The sequence below is a fragment of the Zosterops lateralis genome (assembly GCF_965231275.1).
Source record: "Zosterops lateralis genome assembly, chromosome: 9".
Classification (NCBI taxonomy): Eukaryota; Metazoa; Chordata; class Aves; order Passeriformes; family Zosteropidae; genus Zosterops; species Zosterops lateralis.
Genome location: NC_139769.1, coordinates 11,062,591 through 11,087,289, shown reverse-complemented (window position 1 = coordinate 11,087,289; position 24,699 = coordinate 11,062,591). Strand labels below are relative to the sequence as shown.

At 40.5% G+C, this 24,699-nt stretch overlaps 1 protein-coding gene across 5 annotated transcripts in view; it reads left to right on the top strand.

The window, feature by feature from the left end:
* The window catches only part of PTPRF (protein tyrosine phosphatase receptor type F), a 376,812-nt gene that overhangs the window by 42,103 nt on the left and 310,010 nt on the right, over positions 1-24,699 (top strand). Inside the window, exon 1 of one of the 5 annotated variants that reach the window (XM_083868099.1) lies at positions 21,724-21,742. The exons of the other annotated variants lie outside the window; for them this stretch is intronic. The gene's annotated coding sequence lies outside the window, so the exon portion shown is untranslated. Of the gene's footprint in view, positions 1-21,723; positions 21,743-24,699 lie in introns of those variants that run through there. 5 annotated transcript variants of the gene reach the window in all.

Genomic DNA, 24,699 nt, shown 5'->3' with positions numbered 1-24,699 from the left:
CACTCGAAAAGCGCTCAGCAAAACTCCTGAATTAGGCTGCATACTCCAGGAAATTTGATACTGGTGCTTTAAAATCCAGATACCTGTTTATTTGTAAAAGTGAAAAACTTGTACAAGTATGTCATTAATGAAATAAATGAGTGGAGCAGATCAATAGGTGAATATTTAAAAGGCTTTTTAGATGATTATGCTAGAAGAAGAATGCAGGAAGAAGGAAATAGCAGCTTCTGACAGCTAAATCAGGCATTGGTAATGCAGGTAAGCTTGTCATCGAGATCCCTTCCCACGTTTGAGGAAAGAACCAGGACAAAATTCTTAAAAAAAAAAATTTCAGGCTTCACTCTGAGCTTTTTTCCCTAAATCATCAGATCTTGACTTTGCCTAAATTTAACAAAATAGAGCAAATTAAAGGCATGAAAGTAATACTGGGAAGCTTTAGACTGAAGAGAATATGCTTTGGAAAGCCTGCGCCTTTGACATGAAGGTTAGATCAGATATACTGCTCTGCAAATTCAGTTACTAGCTTTATTGCTCTTTCTGGGTCTTAAACTTTATACACAGTTTCTGAAGATGGAATTTGCAAAAGTGCAAAAATTTGCTGGAGCCTTGCATTTAGTGTGCCAAATCCCAATTGCCATACATATATTGCACATTTGGAGTACGTGAACGTCTCTTCCACTGAACAGTCTCATCCACTGAATCTTGCCTTATGAATATTTAATAATACTGAAGTGGTTGACTTTTACAGATCCACACCTTTTCTAGGAGTATCTTGTTTTGTAATGCAACTCCCATCAGCTGAAGTGGGTAAAAGTTCGCTAGTGAATATCATGAGTGCTAGCTGGCATACTGAGACTACTGTGCACTCCTTGCACAGAGATGCAGTAAAAAACCATCACTTTCTCTGTCTATATTTAGCCTACATCTCCCACCTCTGTGGAACAGGTTTTTCTTACATTATCTTGAACCTCATACCTCATTTAGTCCAACACAACGCACAATGAGGTCAGTCTTTTGATGTGTGAGGGTTTCATTTTATGGTCACACTTGAGCAGGCAACAAATTATGGGTGAACTTTGGTTCTTTCAGGTTCTCATTAACATCGTTGTTCCTCGCAGTGTTGCACCTCGCAGCAGGACTGGAGAGTGCTGTCATGTTTTGTAACCTCCTGAGGCTTCTTGGTGTAGGCTCCCAGTTCAGCTGGTCCTTCTATGTGGTGAGACAGTGAAGAGGTGAAATAGATGGGTACCGTGGGGGTGGCAGTCATGGACCTTGCTGTGGTCCAGGGCTCTGGCTTTCACTCAGAACTCCGTGGCAGCCACGTGTTGGGAAATGTGTGTCAGCTGTGTGTCCTGGCTGAAGCCAGTGAGGAGCTGCATAGGTGGAGGTCAAATAAAAGACTTAGTGGCTAGAGACAAAAGTTGCTACCTCTCCTTTCCTTAGATAGATCCCTGGAGATTTCACGCTTGTTAAGCCCGGAACATAGTGTCCAACATCTATTTTGTGCTTTATGGTAGGATCTCCCTCATGCCAGAGACTGACTGGTCCTTTCTAGTTAAATAGAAAAGTTTTCCATACCTCTCCAAGCATCTCTGTAGTGCACAAGGTGTATCTTTTGAAACTTCAATTTCCACTACTCTAATATTTTGATGTCTGTTGTGCAGCTGATGTATGCCCGTGTTCTTGTGTGAAACTTGTCTGCTGGAGGACAGCCTTTACTTTGTGGATTTCAGACTTTCTTTTGCTAATACTTTGAAGATTGTTTTCATGGAAGTAATTCCAATATTTTATTTCTCAGTTTATGGATGGATCCGTTTATTGCAACTGTTGGGATTCTCATTAGCAGAAATTAACACAAGCTGTGACATAAGCTTGGCTTGACTTTTCCACCACAGATCACAGTTACATGAATGAAGTAACTCATTACTGAAATCATCTGTAGTTAAGAGAAGCGTTCTGTCAAGCGGATTTGCAGAGAGTGGAGCACGATTAGAGCCTGGGAGTGGTGTAAAGCACAGCACTTGCTCCACTGGAGCAGGATGTATGGTGAGCTGTCAGCTGAGCCTGCATCTCCACCTTGACAGCCCTGGTTACCTCCTGTGAGCACTATGAGATAGATGCAGGTGAAAAGAGATGGTGGTGTTACCTGAAAGGGGGCTGTTGTAAGAATGCGTTCTTTTAAGGCTTTGGGGTTCTTGTACTTATTTTTGGAAAATGTGTTAAAAATCTGAAAGGGATTTAAAGAAGTGCAGTATGGCATTGAGGTCTAAAGAGCCTCTCTTGCCTGAGCTTCTGTACTAGCTCTTGGTGCCTTATTTCCAAGAAGGTTCAGAGATAACTGAGTTACCACCAGCATGCAAGTATCTGCAGGAGTGAGGAATTTCTGGTGGAGAGATGTTTAATTAAGCAGCAGAATTAATGATAAGGTCAGTTGGAGAAAAAAAAGACAAAAAAAAAAGTTATTGGTATTAAATACCCTTTCCCAAGGAAGAGATATTTGCAGTCAGGATGACTGATTGAGGGTGACTGAACGTAATTGCTCTATGTACTCCTGAAGATGGTGGCTTTGCCCAGCTACTGATGATCTGTGCACAATGGTAAAAAAGACTCCTCAGCCACAGGGAGTAGATTTGCTAGCTGCAGCCGTGTAGTTTGGTTTGCCATAGCCTGAGCCTTGCTGCTCTTGACATGTTCCATATTTAGCCTACTTTCTGCCCCCTCCCTTTTTATAAAATTTAAATAGCACCCATGGTGGTGTGTGCAGGAGATCCTCTGTATTGTGAGTCTTGTTTACTCTCGTTCTTGGCTCCTCAGTCACTAGTTGTTTACATGGTTTTACTGGCAACTGTAGTTCTGCCGCTTGTTCAGCTCCTGGCACACTTAATTAACTGGTGGGCTTGGAAGGAAATGTGCTTCTGTGTTCTTTTTTAAGACCTGAGAGTAAATATGTGAAAACTGGTTTTCTTACAGTTTTTATATATGACAGAAGGATGGGAAGGTAGGTGTAATAATACTGTGTATTGATTTTCCATTTAATCAGTCTTGAAGGTAACTTTTCTGTAGCATTGTGTATTGTTTCTAGATGAGTCTACTCAAAAAATGATGGCTAATGTAGAAGGAGTTACTGTGAACCTTTAAATCTAGTGACGTGGTGTATCCATGAGTTCAGCTATTTGGATTTTGTTGTAAACCTCTTAGATATGATACAGTGGAATCCTCTTAAACACAAATTCCATGTAGCAAGTGACAGAACATAATGAAAGCATAAACTCTTACACAAATAAAACTGTCAAACGCATAATGCTGCAGCTATAAACAGCTGTGGATTTCAGCATGTTCCATGGAATTTAGTGAGCTGGGTTAGGATGCACATTTTTGGGTCAGTTTTGATTTTTACAGCAGAGCTTGAAACAGTATTGATACTTGCTAAAATAAACTGTTCTTGCTTGCAAAGGAAGCTTTTCTTGTCAATATCTTAAAATATCTGTACTGCTGACAAATTAGTAGTTATCTTTATGTAATGAATTGCAAAAACACTGTATGGACATCAGGTGATAAAAATAATAAGAGATACAACATGTATCAGTGACCAGCTGGGCTGTGGAAGGAGCACACCCATCACAGGTCTACCCTGCAGTCTGCAGCAGGGTCAAGAGGAGCAAAGGAGAGCCTGAACACCTCTGTGCACCCTGCCTGCAGTCCTCAGAAAAACAGTGGTGTTCTGCCAAAACCCTCCCACAGCTGCAGATCTGGGCACATGAGGAAGAGCTTTTGGTAAGATCCTGCTGATGACTTTGCTAAGTCACGTTTTCCTGCTCTGCTGATATTTTCTTACTTTGTGCCTGGCACACGGTTTGGGAAGGATCTTACTCATCATCATTAACCTTGCCCTGCACAGGAGTGAATGATGGAGGCTTTAGCAAGAGACAGACAACCTGTTCTCTGTTAAAGAAACAAACCAACCCCACACCATCCAGCCAGTGGTGCCAGTTTTAGGATGCCTGTTCTGGAGTCACTGGAGGCAGTGTGCATGGCTGCTGCCAACTGTGTTGGTGGGCACCTTGCCACAGCAGCCCTCTCCACTTTGCAGGATGGTGTTTGCCATGCTGTGAATGGATGTGTTGACATAACTCAAGTGTTCTTGTCTTCACTTTGCCTATCTCAGCTCACTCTTCTGTGATGCAGCTGTATAAATATGAGTCCTGCCTACGTGGCCAGTAACTGCAGATACTCCTTGTGTCTGCAGGCAGATATGAAGCACATGCCTGCCAGCACTGCTGCAGCTTGGTGAGCCCTTCTTGGCTCAACCTGCGCTGTAAAACAAAGCTTCTAAAATATGGGAGGTGTCAGAGACAACTGACATTTCCAGGTGGGATGCTCAGTATGTTATAGTTGGATATTTGTCCTTTGGATGCTATAAATACAGATTTCCCTGCACTGCGGTGCTTCTGTCCCACAGATATGTTGTATTGAAAGGAAAACTGTAGCTTACTTCAGTAGACCTGAAACAGATTAAAATATTTTTAAGCAGCCTGCATTATTTTAACAAGGAGATTTTTTTCTCCCCAGGAGAATTGCTCCTATGTAAAAGTAAAGTAATTCAGATGACTTTTGAAGGCATACAGCTCTTGTTTTGCATAACGCTGAGTTTTCAGGTCACCCGCTTTGTGACCCAGTATCCTGTTCCTCTGGCAGATTTGTAAATGTTCGTAGTACCAATTTGCAATGCAGGGCACGCTTTTCTGTGCTGCTGGAAGGATGTTTGCTGCCAGGACAGGACAGGTGCCTGTCACCCTGGTTGCATTGTTACTGGCAGGCAGCGTGCGCAGAGCTTGGCAGTGGGAGGCTGAACTGCTCAGCTTCAGGCAAAGAAGCTGAGGCAAGAAGAGTGGGAGAGGAAAGGGGTTTTAAGGTGGTGGGGAAGCCTGCTTGGTTGGCTTAGTTCTGCTTAGTCACTGATTCACTGCAGACCCATGATCTAAAGAGAAGCTTTTTACAAATCACCCGGAACACTGTCGAGGGGAAATAATGGCTGGTGCTACAGTGGTGGTCCTCTTGGAGAAAGAGCTTTTAGGAAACACAGCGATTCCCATTTTGTGTAATTTATGGAGAAGGCTTGTACTGCCCTGCTCAGCAGACAGGCGAGGATCTCTTCTGAAGTGGAATCATCCTTGAGCAGTGTCAGCTTACATTATGAAAATCAATCATTAGGACTTCATTAAGCCCAACTTCATATGTTAAAACTTATGAAAGTTACTATTAGCAGTCATGAAGAAAGATCTGTTTGTTTTTTGCAAAGTATATTAAGTATAACATTGATTTTGACTTGCAAGTGTCCAAACCCAGAATTTAAGGCAAATAAAATTGACAGGAAGGAATGTGTTTCGCTTGCATTCATAAAGATGGTACTTCAGGGATTTACATGAAATAGAAAACCTTCTGCAGGTTGCATGAAATGTAATAAATTGTGCCTGAAAACACCCCCAGTTTGACTATAAAGGCCTTATCTCACCCATGTAAAATATTTATGTGTAAATGCATATTTTATATTTTTCCTTTACCATCCTTGGGTTGCTTTATACTTTCATAAATGGCATCTCTGTTGTTTACTTGTGGTGGAAGCAGCAAAAAAAAAAAACCTCAAGTTTTATCTGATGTTACTACTTTGAATTTTCTTTTGGTCTATTTTGAGTATAAGGAGAAGCAAAAGGCTGCTTAGAGTAGAGTGATAGGGTGATAAAAGTGGAGAGTTGGAAATTTTTTGTGAAGATCTTTGCCTAACTGCAACTTAACCCTCAGACATGTGAATCCAGAGTTTTTCATATTGTTTTACATGTCGCTTTTTTCCCCTGCTACTTCTCCCCTACATTCAGTTGTATTTACTGGTGGTCTGTAAGGGTACTACCTATTATATTTGATTATCTGATTTTTAAGGCATTTATCACTGATTTTGTGGTTAAAAGGCCTAAGAAGTTCTTGAGTTTTAAAGTTGGGAAAAATATTGTCTGAATGTACTAAGGTGATGCTGTTTTAGCATATGGTAGTGATGTGTTTGCTGTAGGGATAAGCATGTTCTGTGTTAATGTCCAAATTTCTAAAAGCATTCAGTTTTGAGTATTTTCAGTAAAATCTTCAAGAGTGATTCAAGTTTGGGAAGCATTTTAGTGAGTGATTTAAAGCTCAAACTGTTCATTGAAGAGAAGGTGAAAAGGTGACATTGCTGTTGCTTAGAAATACTTAGTAAGAGAAAGAGATCAATTTAGAAGAAAAGGAAAGAAGAAAGCTACAGGAAAAGCCAAATTGATAGTTGAAGCAAGACAATTTGCAGAGAACATAGAAAACATGTTTACAGGAGGTAATTAGCAGTTGATGCAATTTTTTAAGGGACTTAGTAGATCAAAGATGTAGTGGCTTTAGCAGCTTTTCACCTACAAATTTGTAGTTACCAATTTTATCACAACGTGATTTGGACTTCCTGAAGTTGAGAAGTTTATTAAAACATCCACCTCCCTTTTCCTAGTGTCCTTTTAGTGGTGCTTCAGGCTTTCACTGTCCCAGGTCATTGCTTTTATCTGTTGTTCTTTCAGTGTAACAGCCAAAGGAACAGAAAGGCTGTTGATGCTGGGGGAGGTCTTGTTCTTGCTGTCTGTCCTGCTCCTCTTGTGCAGCCCCAGTGTCAGCCTGTGCTTGGTGTGGTGGTGGGGAGTCACTCCAGTGCTTCATTAGCAGCAAAAATTACAGGAGCTTTTAGCTCTTTGCACAAGCTCAGCGCAAATGCTGTGGGTGCTGGGGTAAAGAGGGACCAAGTGCAATCAGAAGTGAGAACTGGGACAGTGCTCTTTAGTGGCAATGTTGCATGGGTTTATCTCAGTTGTTTGTGCACCTGCATTTCCAGAGACTCGGAGCAGCCTGCCAAGGCCAGAGGCGGGGAGGTCACTGGTTGAAGGGGTGGGTGATCCAGACGGTTTTGCTTCCCAGTCAGTGGATTAATTCCATGTTTTCAGCAGATGCTGTGAAATGGATAAATTTAAGACTGTTGTTATGCACTTTGCTTTCCAAATATCCCAGTGAAATATTTGCAGAGTTAGTCATCTAGGGAGAGGGTGGGCAACTCCTACTGCTTCACAGACATGTGATATGGGAGATGCAGGATTACAGCCTTGTGGTATCTTATTCTTAACTGTTTTATTTTTTTTTTTCAGCCTGAGCATTGCTGAAGAGGAGGGGGTTTGGAGGTTTTTTTTTGGCTTGCAGATCTGGTCTGAGTTTTATCAGCTTTTTTTCAGAGATATTATGGATTTCATGACCTTAAATCCATAAACTTTGGGCATCCTGCTGGTCACTTACTGATAAATTGTTCTTTTAGGATGAAGAACTTACTTTTCAAGCTCTTGCAAGAAAACTTGCTAAGCACAGAGAAATCTCCAGTGTGGCTATTCTAGATTAAATGTCAAGGAATTGTGATGGTGTCGTTAAGATAGTGTTTTCCTGGGTGCTGGAACTAACTGATCCTACAGAGTAACGAAGTATAAGGAGTTGGTGAAAGGAGGGGAGAGCTGTTGCTGTAGGTCTGGCTGTGCTTCCTGGACTTGCTGAGCTAGTCAGACTCTGCACTTGATGCTTTTACTTTTTGGGATGTGAGCCTTATATATATATATAAAATAAAATACTAAATTCCATCCCATTAGTGTCTAGGTTCTCCCGATAAATAGTCCAGTAGAAGGTTGGGATTGGCTGTTGAGCCATGATAGCAGTGGCCAGTGTAGATGGGTAGTTCTTAGCTGAAATGTGAGCATTGCAGGAGATCATTAGCCTAGTTGATTCTCATCTCAAAATCTTTTGAAGCTTCCAGTAATAGAGAATTATTTAATACTTCAAATTCTAAAACACAGGTTTTCATTTTTTATAGGAAGAGGAAAACCCCTGAACTTATTTATTTAACACAAGAGGAAAAACTTGTTCCCAACCAGTCTGAGTGGTCTGTTGGCTCTGAATGAATCCATATTTATTGACATTAAAACTATAAAATACAAGATATACTAGAAAACAGTTCATTTTCATATGCTATTGCTAACATGGCTGTTTGAATTTACTCACTGTGTGAGACCAGAATACAGATCTACTCTACAGGAGTCATGCCCTGTCTTTGAGATGGCTTATTGTATCTGTGTAATTGTTTTTCAGAAGAGGAAAATGAACTTCTGATTGTAGAAGTACCTTGAGTTAGGGAATGTTTTCTTAAAAGCCTAGCTTTCATTCTTGCTATTTCTTGTAAAGCCCCACACATACTGCTGTGATACCTGTGGCATTATAGTAATGACAATGTTTTAAATTCATTTTAGCCATTTGTAAAGAAATTGTGTGCGTACCTATAGAAATGGACTGTGTTGACTTTAATAAATCAATCTCTGAATTGGTATGATTTCTGTGGGCTGGAGGTTGATGGACACAAGGTAAGAGGTGGGGGAGGTGACAGGATGAAAAGTGGGTGGGTGGTTTTATTGCTCCTCCAAGACAGATGGAGGCTGCTGGGGAGCCCAGTGCTCCCAGGTGCTGCAGCCTCCTGGTGTGATGCCTGTTCTGGAGCTCAGGGTGTGCTGATGCTCTGGGCACAACCAGCCTTCCCATGAGTCTGATGCATGGGGAATAGTTCCTGAAAGACACAGAAACGTCTGGTCTGTGTATTTCATTTGAAAATACAAGTTTCTAGAATTTAGTATCACAGCCTGGGTACCTGTTGACCCATGACTTCTGCAGATGAGGGCAATGGTGTAATGTTTACCTGCATCCTCTTTCTGCCAAAAAATCACTTTCCTGTTGAGGCTGCAGTCCCTGATTCTGTGTGGATGCAGTGGGCTTTCACTGCACAGGACTAATTTCGTATTGTGGAGAGCTGGTAGAAGAGAAGAGGTTAATGAAGCTTCTCAGCTCTCTTCAAAACAAAAGCTCTCTTCTCAGCTCTGGGTTTAGTTTTTAATTAGTTTGGATTACAGTTTGATTTAAAGCGGGTGAAGGGATGATGAGTTCATGTGATCTAGAGGTTTGAACATTATGCTGCTATTTGCACTTTTTGGTTAATAATGTATCCTCTGCTAGAAGGATGACTGGTGGTTTAACAGGATTCCTTCCTGTAAAACATTTTTAAAGAAAAACCAGCCTGTTCTTGCAAACTTCATTCCAGATTAGAGCTGCCAGACAGCAGTGCAGAATAGTGTTTTATTGTGAAATCTACTTCTGTTTAGGAAAAAATAAAGTCCGTGAAATACCTAATTCAGTGGTGTTATATTTTTTTTCCTTCTTCCTCTGAGCTATAGAGGCAGCATAATTTTATATATTTCATATTGAAAATTCATTCAAATGCAGTCTAGATTCACTTATTTTTACTATCTCATCAGCAGAATATACTTTTTTTACATGAATGTATTTTTTAGATACATAAAAAAGACAGGTTAAAAAGCATGTTCTGAAGAATTGTTTTATTGGTTAGCACAATATATGTGCTTTTAATGCAATTTAGACAGTATCTGGTGAAAATTCAAAATTCTGAAGCTGGTGCTTGTTCTTGTAAATAATGCATGCTTTAAGTCAACACTTTGCATCATTATTTTGAGCAATGGTTTAGCCTTGATATATTTCAAAACACATGTATTCGATAATGTGCTGTATATATATGGTTATTTATGGATATAAACTTTCTGATTAGATATTAATGTTAAAATATCAGAGTGTTTGCTAAAGATATCTTCTTTGTTCTGCCCTTCAGTCAAGACCCAGTATTAATACTGAATATAAGAAATGATATGCAGGTACTAGAATTCGTCAACTTCTAGTTAATCAAGTTAAATGCTCTGTTTCTAACTTGAAGCTTTTTTCCTTCAAATAGTATATTAAATGATGCGTAAGATAAATTTAAGAGGGTATGTTTTCTAGCAAGCAATTTGTTGTAGTTTGATTGTTGAGAAGGTCTTTTTTGGTGTTTAGAGAAAGCTGGTCCTGAAAATGTCTTAGTGGAACAAATTACTGGATTGAGGAAAATGCATTTGATACTCATTATTTTGGAAGTGGAGCTGTTTGTGCAGTCAGAAGGACTGAGCTAGCAGTAGTGTCTGGAGATCATATCCTTTGTCTAACTGAAAAACCAGCCCTGAGAAAGGATTTATATTGGGATATTTTGGGAGAGAGCTAAGACACCTGTTTTTCTGTCTTCACTGTTAAACCTTTAACGGAGTGTTTTTCTCTGTCGTTTCTTGATACACACAAATGATGAGCTGTGCCTTATATTGCAAAACTACTTCCCACAGTTTGAAGAAAGGGGTGAAAAAGCCCCACTGCCAGCTTCTTTTGCTAGCTATTATCTGTCCATTATCATGGAATTTATGTGTAACTGCAAATTTAGTAGTTACTGTTTTTTGAATTACACTTTGTTGTTAGTCATTGCAGAGGTTCATAGTGGTGACATTTTGATAAAGTCACAGTATGTGGATGTGTTCATCTACTTCCATATGAAGAAACTTCCTCTAAGCACATTTAAAGGACATTTCTTAATTCAAAATACCATTGTGTAAAAGGTGGATATGAAGCTGGTTTTGTTTTCCTAATGTAATTCCACTCACAGCCTTAATTTCATTTCTTCCTTCAGTGAAAACAACTGGGTTGCTGACTAATTATACTTGTAGTGCCCTGGTACTCTGTCTTCTATACTGAAATTAAGATGAGAGTTTGTAGTGTTTGTTGAGACCATCTTCCCTGGTCCCAGTAGGACAGTATATTTCTGCTGCTGAAAATTGTCAAGAGCTGGGATCTAGCAGCTGCTATGCAGGAAACTCTCCCTTTGTTATTTTGGATTTTGTCCATCAGCACTTTCCAGATAACTGCTTGAGGACAGCAGATATTTGGGTTTCTAACTTATGGTCACCTGCAAATACTGGAGCTTGCTGATTTGGAGGTGAAAGTCTTTGCCAGCAGTGTATGAAATGTAATTGGAATCTTCCCTTGTAATTTCATTTATTGATTGCTTGCATATGTTGGCCAAGGCTGCAGCATACCTTTACTCATGTGACTTTGATAACCCTTTGTCCATGGTGAAGCTGTGCAGATGCATCATCCCTCAAGGGATGGTGAGGTGTGACAGGGCAGGTGTTGATGCATAAGTTCATTGACCCAAACTTTCCTCTTCAGCAGTGGCACTGTGATGTACAGGGTAGAGCAAAAATATTATCTTTCTGAACCAGGGAGGATGTGCCTTAGTGCTGTAGCACATACTTTATAAAAGTTTTTTTATCCACAGAGTTTGCAGGTGTTTCAAGAACCACTGATAATACTTTGTATGTTCAAACTATTCTCTGCAAGTGAAACTAAGGAAAATGCAGCTCAAGGCGTCAGTCTTCCTGGGGTTGTCCAAGTAGTACTTAGTTTCTGTAGGTAATATTTTAGGTGGTATCTACAAATAATTTGTTGTGAAAAAGAGACAAGTTTAGTTGTGAACTTGTCAGGCGCTAAAATAAATGTTATGATCTGAAGGAATTGTTTTGTTAATCTGGTATTTGGGGAATAATTATTCTTTCATTCTGTATGTTTGCTAGGTATACTGTGAGCTGAGCAAAGTGGGGTCAGTCTGTTCACATCAAATATTTGTCTGCACTCTTCCTTTACCGTTTTTCCCCATGTATTTTGCATGTAGGTGTTGTCTGATAGTAAGGAAAACGGTGGCTAAACAGTTGAGTCAAAAAAGCTTATTTATTGAATTTTAATATGTATTGAAGAAGGAACCTCAGCCATAGAGTAGAATAATGAAGTTTACATAGGCGCAGTTTCAATTACCATCTTGAATTAATGGTTATTAATGGTAGAAAGAGCTGCTTCTGCCAGTTCTAGTGCTGCTGCTGCTAAAGGATGTCGGATGTACTGCTGTTTCCACAATGAAAAATAATACATTCTTTTTTTTTTTTTTTCTTTTTTTCTTTTTCTTTACTGGAGCTTTGTGCATGAGGAAGCTGGGGGAATTATCCCCAGCCAATAGTGTCTCCAGCCTACCTCTGCTGGCCCCAGCAAATCCTGCTATCCTGTTGTCACCTGTATAGTTATGAAGATGTATGAGACCCCGGCCTCCATGTAATACAGCTCAGGGCAGTGGTGGATTTTCACTTGAGTTGCTTTGCTCACCAACGCCAACATGTCAGATGCAGTTTACACTGTTTGAATGAACATCAGCCCTCTAGCAGGAACTTTTAGAAACATTGCTCAATAAAATTCAGTGCAGAGTTGAGACAGCAAAGATAATCCTCCATTTGCTTGTAGAACAGGTGTACGTTATATAAAACAGGATGGCACAGGGAATGGTTTTTGAGACTTATGGTTGGGAGGGAAAGAAATTTGCGTGGTAGAGTGTGTGCTGGATTTCATTGTCTTGGGTTAGATTTGAGCTGAAATTTGTGTGCTTTGTGGGGAGGGATCTGCTCTAGTCCCTTTTGTGCTGCTAGCTTGACAGCTCAAATACTGATTTCTCATCCTCACACACCTTTTGACTTCTCTTAGCTTTGAAGAAATTCAGTTTGTAGAAGTGTAATTTCTCTTCAGTTCTCTTCAAGCTGACCCAGCCACCTGGTTAATTCGCTGCTTGCTGTAACATTAAGCCTCATAAAACTCAGTATGTGGAGCTCTAAACCTGCATTTGCTATTAGCCCTAAAAGTCAAATCAATAATGGAAAGATCTGTAGTTCCTTATCCCAAAGGATATCCTATGCTGCTACAACATGCCTAAGGCTGTCAAGACTAGTGCAGTTGGGTAGCCCAGTTCTGTCCTGGTGTTCAGGTCAGTTCATGTGACACCTCAGGAGAAGGTGGCTCTGATGCAGCCTTTCCCTGTGGGGAAGAGGGCAGCAGGAGGAAAAGTGGTCTCTGAAGGAGAGCTCTGCCCTTTTCCATTGTGGGGAGATAACACAGTGTATGAATGCCAGTGAAGCATCTATCTCCTGCAGAGTCAACTCTTCCTTTATCTCCATGAGCCTTGCTGGGTTCCGATTCCCTGTCCAGTATCGTGACCTCATCCTTTGTTTTCTCCATAATTACAGGGAACAATGTTGTGTTTTTCCTAAAGCCAAATTTACTGGAAATCTTGGCCAGCCTTCTCGATACTGTGTATTTGGCTTAGGTGGGGAGCATCTGGGCCGGGCGAGGAGGACATTTGAGGCTGTTTGGGAGCAGCCTGGAGCTCCACAAAGCTCATTCAGGAAATTCTTCAGGGGTTTAGATACACAGAGGTAGTAGGAAATGAAAAACTTGCCAGGGCCAGGAAGGGAGAGCTTCCCCCTGCACAGGGTTCTGTTGACTGCAGTGTTTGGACACAGCCAGACTCCCCCCTCCTCCCCCCATGAAAGCAGAGTTGCAGAGATGTGCTTTCTTGCATCAGTTCATATGTGCAGATATGCACAGCAGAGCCTTCCTGTGAAGAGTGGTATGTAGAGGGGTGGGAAGGTAATGGATGGTATGGATTTATTTACAGATAATTTGCTTACACTGGCTGGTTTCTGAGTTCAGACCTCTTGCCGTTAAAGGGAGTCTGCCTTCTGTCTGGATTGGAAGCATGTGCTGTGTGACCACGTAGTAGGACAGCAGGTTACAATGCATCATCCAGCTCATAGAACATCAGTCAAAGAAGATAGTGCTTACATCATTAGATGTGAGATCATTGCAGAACAAAATTGATAGAGCAAATTAATTATGCAGCTCATATATTAGTCCAAATACCTCTGGCTGTGATGATGAGTCTACTAGCACACTTATAAAATTTTAAATGTATGATGTCTTCACTGGAGAAAAAGTCTTTTGAGTCTTTTAAAAATTCTGTTGCCTTGACCACTGAGGTCTGATAGCATGCTGGGCTGTCCACGAAGTTGCATTTTGGGAGCTTTGTGTTTCTGTCACTGTTCACAACAGTAATGAATAATTTACTCTTACTGGGTGGTTGTGAGATTTCTGGGGGGTTTTGATTTAAACTTAATGCGGGAAAGTGAAGAAATACGAAAGTATTTACTGGAAAAATGGTTCATATTCTTGATGTAAAGTTACTTCCATTTGAACTTTTTGCAAACTTAGAGTGATGGTAAGAAGCAGTGGAGTGTGCAGACATGCTTTTTGGGGTGACTGGGAGAATCTGAGCTTCAGCATCTGCAGGCTGGCTGGCAAATGTGGTGGAGGTAATATAGAGTGGTGGAAGGCTCCAGCAGAAATCTGTGTCTTGGTATGCTTGAGTTTCCATATGTCTGTTTCACTTTTCTCTGTGTAATTGAGCACTGTAGAGATGTGGAAACCCCTCAAGTGCCCTGTGGTGTAAATTCTGTTTAATAGTTTTCTGTTGTATGAAAGAGATGAGAACGGTTTAGAATTTTTCACAGAAAAAGCAGATCACAGGAACTGTTAAGTGCATGAAGGTGTGGCACCTTCAGCAAGTGCCTGTAACATGTACACACTGTGCATGCAGGCAGAGGAGGAGAAGTCCCCAGTTTTACAGTTGGCTTGTTTCTGCTGTGTTTTAAGATGATATAGATGTGTTGTGTGGAAAGCAGTGTATGGTTTATTAATTTTGAAATTTAGGTCTATTCTGAGAGACAGGCACATCTAAACTATGTTTGCAACATAGTCAGAAATGCAAAGGTACATTTTCCTTAGGTGTGGAACATCATAGATTTATTTCATTGTTTACTTTGGCGTTGACAGATGCTGCCAAGGCTGTAGGTGTGCAGTTAAAGTAGTGCTCCTTTTTCTGGGTCTCTGGGGTGTCCAGGATCAGCCCTAATTTGATTAGAGTCACCATTCTTTTTAAAGCAGTGACACCTGAAATCTGTGATTTACATACTCACACAGCTTTCACACTGTTTAGAGACCCCAGGCAATGCTGTCCACCACTTCCCGGTGTTTTAAAGCCTCTGGCAATAGCCATTAGGTAAAATGCATCACTAAAAGCCGTAACTGTGGGGAATGGATTATACAAAACGCTTTGCTGTGCCAGTACTCTGGAGAACTGTTGATGGATACAGAAAACATGGACATTTCGCTAGTGTTAGAAGAAGTGTCTTAACACTGTGCCAATGGAATGAGCTATTTAAGGAGAAAAGTGGCTGCTGCTTGTTATTTCAGGTGAATACAAAAGGAAAGTGCCTTAGGGATAGCCGTGACAGAGTGATGGTTTTGAGCAGAGTGACATTGATGATGATGCTCTGTTTCGAGAGAGGATGTCCCCAGTGTCACACTGGGGGGAGGCAGCTGAGCCGTGCATGGGACTGTGGAGTCACCAATACTTGTTCGTTCTGGAAGAAAAAAAAGAAGAAAACCCAAATCATGTGGAGGATCCTAGCTTAGGTTTGCTGCTTGGAAGTATTTAAGGACAGCAGGACTGCTGCTACATTCCCTCCTGAAATGTGCTGAGGAGCACGGGGCAAGCCAGGGAGATGCTTTGTTCCCTCCAGATATGTGGCCAGAAGAGTGAGGACTTTTTTCTCCTGAAAATCGCAGTTGTCCAGTCTTTAGCCAGCAAAGAGGCAAAAGCTTTTAAATCATTGTATCTCTAAGGAGATGAAAACAAGAATGAAAACTTGCTTTTTTCTGTGATCTCAAATTGGGAAAAGAGAAGTCTCCTGCATCAGTTACTAAACCGCCTGTTCAAAAGTGTATATAAAGCAGAGTTAAAAAAGAAATCTAAAACTTGAGTTCAGCCCTGGTGTCTCCTGCAAAGGAGTCATGGCTTTTTATATAGTTTTTGGAATAGCTTCACTCACACTCAAAAGTACTACCTTTTTTTCCCCTTTTTGTAAATTGCATGGAGCATGCTGCGCTGTGAGGTTTGACAGGACCTACCCTTCCTGGCCACAACTCTCTTCAATTAAAAGGAGTAAAAAACCAAACAAACCAACCTCAAGTATGGGACACACCCCTAAGGACGTGCTGGGAGCAGTGCAGGGTGGAGGAGTAGATGGTACCTCGTACAAGCTGGGCCAGTGCAGCTCTGGGTCTTGGGCAGCATCCACCTGCCATGGGAATGTGTGAGACAGGAGTGTGTCAGAATCTGCCCTTCACTCCAGAGAATGAAGTTGTAATGATGAAGGTAGGGGAAGGGTGCTTGAAATGAAAGTGACCTTGTGAACCTTAATTGCTGATTCATCTGCATTAGCTCTGATGCTCCCTGAATCCTCTGTGGCTCCTGTGACTCTTGGCAGAGGTATTCATCTGATGGGAGGGTCTTAACCTTTGTTCCTCTCATTTGGGTGTTATATATTATTATATACTCTTGTACACCAAGATATTCTTGTTCATCGAGCAGTTCCAAGTCTTTTTCCTTCCTTTTCCTCTTGGATTACCCTTGCTACTCTGGGTGCACTCATTTATTAAAATGTTGATAGTGGGGTTAATAGGAAAAATATTCTAATGTTTTAGACTAAGACAAGTAAGTTGAAGCTTCATTCTTTGTACCAAGCCCACTTGGTACCAAGCATATTTTTACATCTCTGAATTTCTTAATTTCCATGTTATGTATGTGTTTTTTCTCACCTTGTCCGTTTTTTGAAAAGTAGTACTGTCTTATTGAAAGACAAAGTAAATTAAGTAAGTAAGCTTGGTACAAAAATTGTCATCACAAAATGTATCCCTGTATGCACTAATGAGTACCCAGACCCTGGATGGTGAAGAAATAAATTGCTTTCTCTTTTTATTAATTTTTAAACTTTTATTGGAAAGTAAAACTGGGGCCTGCTGTCCTTCTTACAACATGCTTTCCTTAAATAAAACTCAAGGCAAGATGTGACTTTGTTTCCTATTCCTGTTGGTGGAGGCTTGTGTAGCCTATTTTAGATGAGTTTGCCAGGATCTATTTTTGGCGCGGATGTCCGCTGGACCCTTAGCAGGAGTCGAGACCTTGACAGATAGAGGAGCACTTGGGAGAGGTGGTGCTTGCAGGCAGCCGCTGTCCCCCTGCCAGCCTTTGCAGCTGATCAATTCATTACTCTGCTGAGTGCCTAAAGAGAATACCCTTGTGGCTGTTCAGCGTGGCTCCAAAACCAAAACGTATTTTGCTCATTTAATAATTGAAAATACGTTATTATGTAAGGCTTCATTGGTACTTTGTGGTGCTAGAAGAGATGCTGTTACTGGGCTTCAACCCCATATTTAACAGTCTGCTCTTCTGCAGTCTGAAGATGTTGCTTAAATCTAAGCAATTTTAGTGACTCTGACCAACTTTTTTTTTTTTTTAAGAACCAATTATGAGTCTTGGTCTAAATACGTTCTGTGCTCCCTCTGCTGGCTCAGCGGCATGGATTAGTGTTTTGCTCCCATGGGGAGCAGTGATGGATGTGTGCCCACAAAGTATGAACGCTGGAGCAGGAGCTTCATTAAAATTAAAGCAGGAGAGACCTCACTGTGTCAGAAAGGAAAAGGTGGTTTGGGCCAGGAAACCCATTTTGTATTCAGTGGTCGCATAAGGTTTTACTAACAGAGATAGAGCTATAATTTGGAAATAGAATGTCAATAAAAAAGGTGGCATCTTTTAAAGGTAGTTAGCTTTTTCAAAAAATAAAAAGGGAAGCAAGGTGGTATTGACGAGAAAATAACATTTTAGTAGTAAGCTTTGGGAAGCTGAAGTTTGTACCAGGGTTAGAATCAGGCTCTTTACATACAATTAAAAGAGCAGAGGAAATTAAATGCATTTTAGGTGTAATTTGATGCCTACAGTTTCTTTTTCCTTAGAAACCAATGAATATGTGTTAAATTTATCTTGGCACATGAAAAAGATGTAATGACTTGTACTAACAAGATAAAAGAAGGCAGCACTTAATTTCCTAGGTAATACACAAAATAAAAATGATTTGCATGCCTTCAAATGATTATGCACAACCTTGTTAAATGCTTTACAGTACAAAAGAAGAACAATGAGTTACCCAGATAAGACATATTTTTGTGATTGCAGAATGCCCATGGACAGGCATGAGGTACAGGGCTTGTTCTCCACTAGTGCTTGGGTTTTTGATAAGCACTGCTGGCAAGGCAATGCACTGAGAAACACAGCGGTGTCAAGAATATAAAACGGCGATGAAATGTCTGTGTGATATTTCATGGTTACATGATGGTGCTTTGGTTACAGATGTGCTCGTTCTCCGCATTTAAATTGAGTTGCTCTCCTTTATGTTGAATCACACATTGTTGGGTAAGGTGCAACTCATGGGTGATGTCAGCAGCCCTGCTCCTGTTTTCTTCTATGGACTCGACTCTTAATATGGCATTTACTGCCATTATTTTACAGGCAAATTGCACTCTTTGAGATTCCAGAAGGTATTTGGTGTCTTTGTAGGCTACTGTAATGAGTAATGGCCCCCATAGCAATAGTTGCAGGGGTGCTTATATTGGCTGGTGAGGCACTGTAATGAGGCGTGGAGAGGAGCTTTGTACCCTGCTCACTCTGTTTGAGTTGTCAGTCACTGCTGCATCATGGTTGAAACGGTTTATTGAGTATGACTGCCAAATTTTACGCAGGTGCCAGATTAATTTTGATGTATTGTACTTGTGGCAGTGACTCTGGACAGTTCGCAATGTGTCTGCTGGAAGACTGTCAATGGAAGTGCATAAGCAGTTGGCTTGCATAGCACTGGTGCTGAAAATAATTTCCCCTAGTATTTTCAAAACCTTTCAAACAAGAAATAGATTAAACAGAAACAGGGTGGAGGTTCCTACTGTAAACTAGAATTCTCTCCAGCTTTGATTGCCTTTGGGATGGGCAAGGGCTGTTCAAAGTGTTGCTTTGCTGCTGTTCATGTGCCTGTGGTGTGACAGGCCCAGTCTGCCCTGGGCAAGATGGACACTCAGATCTCCTGCTGCTTCTTTTGCTGCGATCTTTGTCTCTTGCTCCTTCCCTGCCCTGCTTTTTGTCTACTGAAGTAGAAGAAGAAAATCCTTTGTGCCTACTTCTTTAGCCTTCCCAAAGGAGAGGTCCTGCTGTCTCCCAAGACCCATATCTTGTTTTGGCAGTGGATACTTCTCATCAAGTTTAGTGACTAGTTCAGATCTCTCGATTGCACATGTTTCACGTGATTCTTCTTCTCTTACCTGACATCCATGCACAGTTGTGTTTATTACTTACTCAGCTTTTGGCATATTTCTAAAATAGAGATCTTTTTCTTTGCATGAGTAATTTGGAGGGGAAACCCGAACCCTAATTTGACAGTGAGTATTAGCCATGTTCAAAAGTTGTTCTTTAAATGCAGAATTGAAAAACAACTTCTACTGACACAGTGTGATATTTAAAGCAATCTCTACTGACCATACAAATCACATTAGTGATTTTGCTAGGTTGCTATTTGCCTGCTTTGCCATAATTTTACAGCAAGGCATATTGATGAATCCTGCTTTTCAGTAGCAGCCTTCTAAGAATTAAGCTTCAAAACTGATCCGGTTTTGCGTTCTCATTTTGTAATCATATTCCACTCCACAGTGGAAGGTTTTTTTTAATCTCATACCTTCCTGCTGTCCCTGGTGAGGTCGCCTTATCATAAATTCATTAATTTCCTTGTGCTATTCCACTGAAATTACTGACTGGTTTGGTTTTTCCTGTCTGTCTTGGTATAACTTGCAAAGATTTCTAATGAGTTGAGGACACATTTTACAGAAACAGTGCTCATTTGATTTCTAGCCTGACTTTTTTTACAGAGTTTTGTAACCTGGGAGTAAATGGTTGTATTAGGAAATATGTGGTGGGAGCAGTCTGGGACAGGGTAACCTTATGGGTTTCTTCTGTTTTAGGTTTTGGTATTTTTTAATCTTCTAGCCCAGACAAAAAAATTCAAATAAAGTCACTGAAGCCCATAAGTTTCTGGAAGCAGTAATTTTTCATTTTTTTATTACTATAGCTTTATGGTTTGCTCTTAGGCAAAAATAAGTGAAAGAATAGAGTGCTGATCATGTAATTCTCATGCAGCCTGTCTTTGGGACAATGCAGCTACAAATCTCACTATTATTTGTAGGCTTTTTGAAGCTGAAATGTATGGAGTGGGTAATATTCCTGTCTGTTTGTGAAGTATCTTCTTTTTACTGTCGTCTCCAATCTCAGCTGGAGGCTTTGCTGGTGTTCCTGTACTACTAATCTTGTAACTGCAGGCCAATTGTTCAGCCTTCCTCTGTGAAAGTGTTTTGGGTGAAATCAAAGGTGATACTTGGGGTTAATCAATAGAAGATCCTTGCATAATTATTTTAGGGCATCCCACCTCTCTGGATGTAGCAGATGGAAACTGATTTTTTTTTCATACTTGCTGGGGATATGTTTGGATATATCTAATAGTGATAATTTTCAGTTGAATTACTACAATTATTTTGGCACATCAAGAACAGTTACTATACACAGTGAAAAGATTACAAAGCTTGTAGGAACTGAAAACTCAGCCTGTTATGCCCTTATGAGGGCTGCCTTCATGTCAAGACAAGTTTTATGCAGGGATTATGCATGTAATGTTGTGAGCAACCATTCTGTAGAGCAGCTCAGTGGAGAGTCCCTGAGAAGAGAATCAGTTGTTTTGTGGTGGAAGTAGAGTAAAGCTACTGTGACAGTGTCTGTCTTGTACTTGTTTTTAGGGCAATAAATCCCCCATCACTGTCATAGGCAACTTCTGTAATGAGAGTGACATGAAGGTTTTGGAGATGAGAATTCTTTCACTCCTTTCCTTTATAAAGGAAACAGTATTAACAGAGGTTCAAGTGGCTGCAGGATGCATGGTGACTGTGTAACAGCAGTGTGTAAAGAGGCTTATACTTGCCACCAATAAAAAAGTGGTTTTTGAAAGGAAAATCCAATATTGCTGAACCAAATGTGCTTACTGAAATAAAAAGGCACCTCTCAGAAAGAGGAAGCCATCATAAAACAAGGAAACTTGGAAAGGGCATGAATTCTGGGAAGCTGAATGTGAGGATAAAAAAGGAAAGTCTGCCTCTGAGATTAAAGATCATCTTATTAACGGATGTAAGGAAAAATCACGATTGAAACCTTTTCCAAAGAGATTGGCTTCCAGGTGTAAAAGGAGCATTTAATAAAGATAGGAAGGAAAATGTTGAAACTAAACTGTTTCTCTGCATGTGAGAGGATTGCAGAATGATTGTATACCTTAGACCCTTTTTCTTAAAGAAGACTTTTCTGAGGAACTGTCTCAAATTGAAGTGCCAGTGGAATAGGATTTATAATTAATTCATGAAAGGAACTGTAACAAATCATCAGGACCAGATGGTATTAAATCAAAATTTCTAAAAGCATTTGAATGTGAACTTGATGAGCCACTGACTCTGGTGTGTAACCTATTACTGAAGTTGGCCTTGATGACGAAGAACAGAAGATTACAAATGGGATGCCAGGATTTTTTTCCTCTTTTTTTGTCTTTTCTTTTTTTTCCTTCAGAGCTTGATGAATATTGCAAGGAGATGCAGACAGTAAATGTACAGGGCATATTGATAGAAACTGTAATAAAGAATAGACTTAATGAGAACGTGGGGAAGAGTCAATATTAGCTCTCAGAGAGGAAAGTTGTTTGAAGGAGCCTGTGAGTGTGTGGGTGTAGGCGAACGAGCTGGCACGGCAGGCGTAGCTTTCCAGGAAGGTTACCAGAAGGTCTCTTGCTAAAGCCACTTAATATTGCAAACTTCCAGGTAGAGCCTCTGCTTGACCAGTCACCAGTGAGCTCTAAGCTCTGTGCAGCTGAGACAAATGCGGGCAAAAAGGGTAAGGGGAACATGATTTCTAGTAGTCTTCTGACTAGGAAGCTTGTCTCTGACACTGGGATTCTCAGACAGGGGTTTGAATGTGCTGGCAGAATACTTTAAAACTCAGAGCAGTCAGATGTTCAAGCAGAGAGAACTAAAGAAGGGTGGTTAGTGCCCGTTAGATCCAGTAACATGAAAAATCCATAACTGACAATTGTTAAAACTGATGCAGAGAGATTTTTTGATACTGGTACAGTTTTTACAGTTCACTTGCTCTAGGCCACTTTGAGAGCAGGGGGCTTTAGCTGTGCTTTCGGATCTGGTGTGGCCATCAGATGATTCTGCCTGGCTGATGCTGGCAACAACTCAGTTAATACAGCAGCATTACAGGAGAGCACAGTGGGTTTTACTTCTGTGGCATGCAGATATATAAATACCTATTTTCTTCTCAGGGGTGGAAAAGAGAACATATAGGTTCCCCTTTGGGTATTGTAGTCTTGACTTCAGGTTCTACAGCGCTTGAGGTTATTTGAATAAAAATATTTAAAGGAAAGAATAGAAGCCTTTTAGAACATGTGAATCTTGAGCATTATGACAAGATAATGAACATCTAGCTTGTTGAAATTATTTCTTTTTTCTGCCACATTCATGAGGTTTAAAGAAAAATGTTCAGAGGCTGCAGAGAGTAGAAGAAGCAAAGATGGCATGCTAAAGATTAGGAATTCATATTCCCAAGGTTACCTATTTTCTTGGTGTGAAGAAGAGAAAATGGGTTTGAGCCGCCTGTCCAAAACCTGTTTGGATGTTCTGGCAATAGATGTCTATTTAATGCTGTATTTTAGACATTGGATGTCCTGGCTGCTTTCCCCTGCTTCTCGTTACGGTTGATATGTTGCTTTTGATAATCACTGTATTGGGCATAGAGCAGTTCCTTCAGATGCGTGTGTTGTTCACGTTGCACAGGAGGGGTGTTACACATGTTGTTATTCCTATACTGGTGTGCAGAAGAGGGACTGCAAATGCTGGAGTGTTTATTACCATTCAGCAGCACTTTCACTTGAGGTTTGTGATGGAATTTACCAGCTCCTATAGGACCACTCTTACTTAGTATTTCTGGCAGCGTATATTTGCTTTTGTTAGAAGAAAAACTCCCAGAAAACAGGAGTGTGTTTACAAAATGAAAAGTGTTTCATCATGGTGTCTGCAGCTTATAAAAGGCTTCAGGGACTGAATGCGTGCAAGTCGGTATAGGAAGCAACCTTACTTTGAATGGTCTGTATCAACACAGGTTGTGGTGGGGCTTTTTTCCCTCGTTTTCTGGCTCCTGACTCCACCTTTATGCTCTTTAGCAGGCTGGCTCAGCCTGGGATGGCTTTTGGATTTAAAAAAATGTTCAGGGAAATGTGTTGTTCAATAAATGGCAATTAATGTAGATTATTAATTTTTTTGTGTGTATGCAGTGTAAGGGCTTCACTATCTTTGTACTGGAAATGCATATCTTTCTTTTCTGCACAAAAATGATGCATCTTTTGCTTTTCTCAGGTTGAGATACAAAAGACTTAATAGCTTATTTTAAGAGGCTTGCTTTTCCTTTTCATCAGTGGAACTTCAATTAGGGTTATTTCTGAATAGGAGGAGAACTTGCACTAGTTAAAATAAGGAAAAAGGAAGTGGAAATAATTTTTATATACAACATTATTTGTGTAGAGTGTGTTGACTGACATACTGTAGAATTAATAAGGAAATATTTACATAGTAATCATTTCTGGAATTTGCTGCAGGAAAGATTTAATTTTTTTCCCTCCTACCACAAGAGATGCCAGCCCGATCAAAATATAACTATATGTTTACCAACAGTAACAGATCTGCAACACGGAATAATCTTAAGCAGCTTTTATTTCAGCAGAATGTAGGATTGCTTGTTAGAGAGATCAGAAGCTGTTGTTCTCACTGTCTGACATTTTCTGCTCACTAATGTGCCTTTTCCCTGGTGTTACGTGGGGGGCACTGAGTGGCTTGCTGGGGGCAGCCCTCCCTGCTGTGGCCTTGGCCATTCCCGCAGGGCTTGCACACATGCAGGAGCCCTGCCCATCTTCTCTCCCCTCCTTAAGTGAGACTGTACTAACTGGATTTTAGTCCTTTACAAATTTTACAAATGCATTTTAATTCCTCATAGGAGTTGTGGAGGCTTGTAGGGGCTAAATAGCTCATGTTTTATTAGAAGGATGCTGTTAGGTTTATTATCTTATTTTCAGCAGGAAAAAAAAAAAAGGCAAAAAGCACTGAATTGTCAAGAATCCACGTGTGCTGAATACACCATCCAGGCTGCCCAGTGTGTTCCCAGCTGTTGAGGTGTGAGTTTTCTTGTGCAAGGGAGATATTTGGTTGCATTATCTGGGGGTTATTACAGCAGTCTCAGTGAGGCAATGCTACTGTAATGGTTATTCTTCAGATCAGTTATCTGCTAGAGCACTTGCCTCTGGCATTAGGTTGATCTAAGGGAAGTCCCTCCATTGGAATTGAAAATTTGTTTCTAAATTAAAAACAAAATAATTTAGCCATAAATAAAATGCATCATTCCTTGTGCCCTCATCTTCATGTTATTGAAGTGCCTGTAGTGAAGATAGAAAAATGATGTTGAGGTCAATGTCAGGAGCTAGAATTTGACTGATGAAAAACATTCTGGGAGAATTTATTAGGGAATTAAGAAATACTTCTGACTATTCAGGTTTGCAGAAGGCACTGGATGACACCACAGGTCTTTTTTTACTTTTGGCTTGCAAAGTAAACAAATCTCTTGCTATTTCTATCACTGTTCTCTGTCTCTTCTTGTCACAAACCTTCTTTTAAAATTGAACTGGTGTCTGAACAGCAGTTTCACTGATATTTTAGGAAGAGAAAAGGATATAGAGAACTGTGTTTTCACTTACCTGCTTCCTGTATGATCTGGTTCCTTCAGTGGCATTCCCAGTTTAC